Source organism: Octopus bimaculoides, chromosome 14, assembly GCF_001194135.2.
Source record: "Octopus bimaculoides isolate UCB-OBI-ISO-001 chromosome 14, ASM119413v2, whole genome shotgun sequence".
Lineage (NCBI taxonomy): Eukaryota > Metazoa > Mollusca > Cephalopoda > Octopoda > Octopodidae > Octopus > Octopus bimaculoides.
In genome coordinates, this window is record NC_068994.1 from 22,666,698 (window position 1) to 22,673,096 (window position 6,399).

The following is a 6,399-nucleotide window of genomic DNA, read 5'->3' on the forward strand; positions in this document are numbered from 1 at the left end:
TTACATTGTAGTAGTTAATAGTGGTTGGCGTTAGGAAGGGCATCCAGCTGTAGAAACTCTGCCAAATCAGACTGGAGCCTGGTGTTACCATCCGGTTTCACCAGTCCTCAGTCAAATCGTCCAACCCATGCTAGCATGGAAAGCGGACGTTAAACGATGATGATGATGATGATGATAGATCGCTAATCACTACACACATTTTTCCTCTGCTTGTTTCTTACTGTAGAAGAGCATAGGCTCAAAACGTTAAAGACTTTTTCAATTCCTGAGCGTTATACTAATACATCTGTTTGTTTTCTACACTACCTGTCTTCGTCTTTTGTTTTTTGTGAATTCTCCCTATATATATATATATATATATATATGCATACATACAATATATATATAATATTTGGACTCTACTGTGATTTTTTAACCCCAAGAGGACATCTCTAGCGAGTTAATGATGTAGAGCTGCATCCAATAAATTGCAAGCAGAGGAGCAAAGCTCTACCACATTCTAGCGACAGAACCAGTAGACTGGTCCTGGTTTCAACCTATTTCTGCCCTCTTGGGATTAAAAGAAATCACAGTAGAGTACGTTCAAATGGACAGCCATGTTGAAGTGGCTATGAATAGTACAACAATTGCATCAATTTCTTAGAGGAGTTGCTGTGTGGTAAGAAACTTGCTTCTCAACCAGATGATTCCAGGTTCCCACTGCGTGGTACTTTGACAAGTTCCTTCTACAATAGCCTCGGGCCAACCAAAGCTTTGTGAATGGATTTGGTAGACAGAAATGGAAAGAACAACAATATTTTCTTGTGAAAACAATAAACTATTCATTTGACTTTTAGTATATTCTCAGTTCATTTAATATCACTTTGTCTTTTACATTCATATTATACACCCAATGGAATACTAGAAGTAATAAGCCAGTTGTTTATAAGGGTAGATTCATTTCTGGAGAATACTCTTCCAGATTGAAAAACTCTCCAATACTCTTTGGATTTTTATGGTGAAAAAAAGAGTTGTGTTACATTATTATTTGATGATGCACAGTAACTACATGTTTGTTAATAGAGCACATTCAAAGGATTCATTTGAACAATGTTTGTGTCAATATCAGGGGAATAACTTTCTTAATAACTCAGAGTAAACTATAAACTGAACCCCTTTTTACATTTAATTGAAGAACTTCTTAGTTAAATTTGTTTTTTTCCATCACACATTGGTCAAAAATAAAGGTTTCTTCTGCTAAAAACATCTAGACTGGAATTTTATTCTAAGTTCCTTCCTTCTTTTTTGCAAGTGAAATTTTACAATATATAAAAAATTAAGGATTTTATATTGATACAAGTTAAGGTGCATGGCCTAGTGGTTATGGTATTGCACTCATGATTGCAAGGTTGTAGTTTCAATTCCTACACCAGTTGCATGTTGCATTCTTGAGCAAAACACTTCATGTCATGTCACTCCAATTAATGGGTAATGCTGGGACAGGCTGATGGTCTGTTCAAGGGGAATGTTGGCCTGCCTGCCTAGCCAGAAAGATGATATCATTGAAAAGCTAGAACAATGCAAACTGCATTGTGACAAGTGATGCACGACAACATCCAGTAGTCTGGTTGACATTATTATATCACTAATCTTGTTACTCATGAACATCACACAGCTAAAAATCTTGAAAATCACTACAAACGTTATGTCTTACTATCACCTTCACTAATTTGCAAACCAGAATTTAATCACAATCAGCACACTCAATTGATCACTGCATGAGTATATGCAAATGATATGAACCACCTTTGGAGGGTATAGAAACTTATCAGTGATAGACACTAGCAAAATCTTGAAGACAACAACCTGATTTTGGGAGTATGCTGATTTGTCTGACTCTGGCATTATTGCTGAAACTCAAATCCTTCTAAAAATTTGGGAGCTTCTATGTAGTTACTTAACTGGCTGAAAAGAGTAGCCAAATTTGCCATAAATAACATCTTAAAGTTCTTAGGTAAAAAAAAAAAAATATCTTGGACAATGTAAACCTAAAAATAGGGGTCTTTGATCATAGGTCTGTTTTGATTAGGGTGGACATAAAGCTAAACCCCCAGGTAGTTTATAAACATTTGCGAAATTACATTTTGATATCCTTCATTTTCTAGAGTAACTTACATCAAAATAAAATGTAAAGAGGTCTTCTGATCCTGTAGCTGTATATCCTGAAAACTTACAAGCATGAAAGAAAGAGTTTTTAACATTCAGCAATTTTTGCAAAACCAGTCCAGTTCCATATTCTTTAACTTGGCACAGATCAAGATTCTTTGAAACTTTATAATGAACTATGACTTGAAATCTTTTCCAAATACAGAAATCAGCTTACTTATCTTGGATCTTATGGCAAGAAATTCCACAAGTGAAAGGTCATTTTCAAAGTTCAAGTAGGTAGGAAACAATAATGGACAAACAAGTATTTTGAGTTAGAGAGAACAGCAAAGTTTTTTTTTTTTTTTGGGAACCTTGTCAATTTTGAAAGACAGTGCCCATGGCTCTTGTAGTCCTTCTAGTATGACAATCAAAGTTGCATGTTAAACATCAAAAATATATTTTGGGGGTGTCCAAGTTTATGGTCAAGTTAAAAATTTAAAGTTTCAAGATATGAAAATGAACTAGCAACCTCACATAACTTTAAGCTAGCCCTGGTGGTGGTGGTGGTGGTGGTAGTAGTAGTAGTAGTAGTAGTAGTAGTAGTAGTAGTAGTAGTAGTAGTAGTAGTAGTAGTAGTAGCAGCAGCAGCAGCAGCAGCAGTAGCAGCTATAATCTTATTGAGTTCAGACTCTATACAGTATTTAGTTCAAACCCTATTAGAGTTATCTTTGTCTTTCATAGACTGAACATCAATAAAATAAGTGGAATTAAGTTTCATCAAAAGAAAAATAATACAGCTCTGCTATAGAAAAGAAATGAATTCCTGGTTAGCTAAGCTCATAAAATAGGAAAACCACAACTTTCTATTTCTCCACCTACCAAATTTAAGGCATTTTAGTACAACTTCCTCACATTCTGTATGGTTTCATACATCATAAGGAAATTCATGAATGTACAATGAAAAGAAACATTCAATGAAACAAAATCCAAAAAGATTCTGCAACCACAGCAACACTACATATGCAGGATGTGAGGAGCATTTGAGGATACTTAATTATCAGTATATTGCCCTCTTCAAAGCAATTAAAAGGTTTCATTTCTTTTTTTATAAGGACATCACAATTTACCCAACAGTTTCAAAATATCATCAATGATCATCATCCTCATCATCATAATTTAACATTTTCCATACTGGCATGGGTTACACGGTTTGAATGGAGATGGTAAGCCAGAGAGTTGCACCAGGCTCCAGTCTGTTATGGCTTGGTTTCTAGGACTGGATACCCTTCCTAGCACCAACCACTCCACAGTGTACTGAGTGTTTTTTACGTGTCACCAGCACGACTGCCTTTACGTGTCACTGGCACTGGCCATGACCATGATTTTGCTTGGATTGGAGTGTCTTCTCAAGCACAGCAATTCACCAGAAGTCTCAGTGACTTGTCATCACCTCCATGAGACTCAACACCCAAAGATCACATTTCACCATCTTGTCCCATAAAAAAATCAATGAGGGCTATAGCCAAAGAACTTCAGGTATCAGAATGGACTATTACAACTGTGATGCATGAGAAGATTTTATAAAAGTCATATGTACTAAGGAGAGGACAATTCATCTGCAAAGATATAGGAAAACAGTTTGATCCATCCCAAGCAGTTATTTAACAATGCTAAAACCCCTTACAAAAGTAGCATGCTTTGGTGAGATAAATAGCATGCTCTGATGAGATAAACTTTGATCAACACCAAAAGTGCAAGAGGAGAAATGACAGATGAAGATCCTGCTTATGTCCCCAGAGTGATACACACTAAGTTACCAGCAACTGTGATGGTTTTAGGTGTGGTGAGCAATGAAGGTCATATCATGCCACTTCACATATTTCCACAGGGTCTTAGAATTAATGTTGCCAGGTACACCGAGGTGCAGCTGTTAAGCCTTGGCAGGATGAAGTAAACAGTGGAAGATCACACGTTTCAACAAGACTCAGCACTTTCTCACAAAGCTCACATTCTCCAAAAGTGCATGTCAGACAATTTTTACAATAATGATATACCAAACTCATGGGTTCCAAACTTGCCAGATTTAAATCCCATGGACTACTATGTTTGGAGCATTACTGAAAGGGAGGTTAATTGACATCCTCACAATACCTAGCTTCACTGAAGACTTCCATTTTCTAGGTGTTGTTCAAAATCATTAAGAACATTTGGTGTAAGTGTGTCGATGATTCCAGTCCTACACTGAAGCAATCATAGGCGCAGAAGGCAGATTTACAAAATAATCTTATAAAAGAGCTTATTGAGAACATGCACACAAACTTATATTAAAATACATTTGGTTTTTGCTAGATTAGAGTTGTTTTATTAAATTAACAAATATGCCCTAAGATACCTCTTGTACTCTGTATATATAAATATATATGTGATATAAAAAGTACATGACTTTATTTTTTCCTGGCAAAATTAGTGACACATGGGCAAAATCCTTTGGGTGGGATGTAATGCTATTCCTCCTGTGCATGTATGAAATTTTTCACACTGGTAGGCCATATCAGTTCCCAGCTGTTATGTTTAGAGTACAGCTGTGTAGTGCATGCTTGTTGGATTTTTGTTTCAACCGAATGCATTGAGCAGAGATACTGCATCAAGTTTTGCTCCAAACTTAGTGATACTTAAGCTCAAACCATCCAGAAGATTCAGCAGGTCTTTGGCAATGATGCCATGGGCAAAATTTATATTAAGGAGTGGTACAACCACTTCAAACATGGCTACACCTCAGTGGAGAGTGAGGTATGCTCAGGCAGACCATCCACAAGCTGAAATGAGGAGCTGACTGAGAAAGTTTGGCAAATAGCTATGGAAAAACATTGTGTAACAATCCAGGAAATTGCTCATGAAGTGGGAATAAGCACAGGATCAGTGCATTCCATTTTAATGGAGGATTTGTGCTTGCAGAAAGTGTTAGTGAAATTTGTTCTAAGGTGCTGATGGAGAAGCAGAAGCAACTCAGCATGGAAACTGCTCAGAACATGCTGGACTGTGCAAACCATGACCCAGTCTTCCTGAAGACCACCATTACCAATGATAGTCGCTGCTCAATGTGTTCAGTCACCTTGCATGACATATGAGGTGGTATCAAAAAGTTCCCAGACTAATTCTGTAGCATGCCAGCAGATGGTAGCACATGATTGCATGTGCTACCATCTGCTAACAGTGGCCTTCATGAGGCAGTGTGCCAAGTGATATTGAAGTGTTTACTTCACAAGTTGTGAAATTTGTGCTTTTGTGATCACATATATTCTGTAGTCCACAATTGTCATGGACAGGAAATTGGAACAGAGAGCCAATGAGAAATTTTGTGTTAAACTTGGGGAGTCTGCTACTGAGGCATTGAGCATGCTTTCGTAAGCTTACGAAGCAGTGGGTCATATGCAATGTTTCGAGTGGTACAGGTGTTTCAAAAGTGAAAGACCATCCATAGAAGATGATGAATGATCTGGAAGACCTGCCATGAGTGTCACTCCTGAAAATGTGGAGAAAATTCATCAGAGAACAATCAATGACATTGATGATGTTGTCGGTCTGTTGTACAGGTTCATGCAGGTAATTCTAATGTCTGAATTGAACATGCAGCATGTCTCTACCAAGTTTGTCCCCCGCTTGCTCACCATTAAGCAGGAAGAACATTACACTGAAGTCCATCAAGATTTCCACCAGTGAGCCACTGCTGACCCGTCCTTCATGCCAAAGATCATCACCGATGATAAGAGTTGGGTGTACGGGTACAACCCTGAGACAAAACAGTTGTCACAATGGAAAAGCACTTCATCTCCACTACCAAAGAAGGTACAATAGAGCTTACAGCTCAATGAAGAGCATGCTCATTGTTTTTCTTTTTTGCCATCCATGGTATTGTGCATCAAAAATTTATCCCCCAGGCCAGACCATCAGTCAAGAGTTCTACTGTGATGTTTTAAAGAGTTTCAGAGAGGACATTCAGCGAAACTGACTGGATCTGTTGAGCGCAAAGAATTGGATTCTTCACAACAATGCACCCTGTCACTGAGCTCTCCTCACTCGTGAGTTTCCCACCAAAAACAACATGATATTACTTCCACACCTGCCCTGTTTGCCAGGTTTAGCACCTGCAGACTTCCATCTCTTCCCCAAGATGAAAATGCAGTTCAAAGGTCACCATTTTAACACCGTTGTCGAGATCCAGAGCAAATCGTAGAAGGTCCTTGACTGACTTACAGAAAACAACATCAAAGT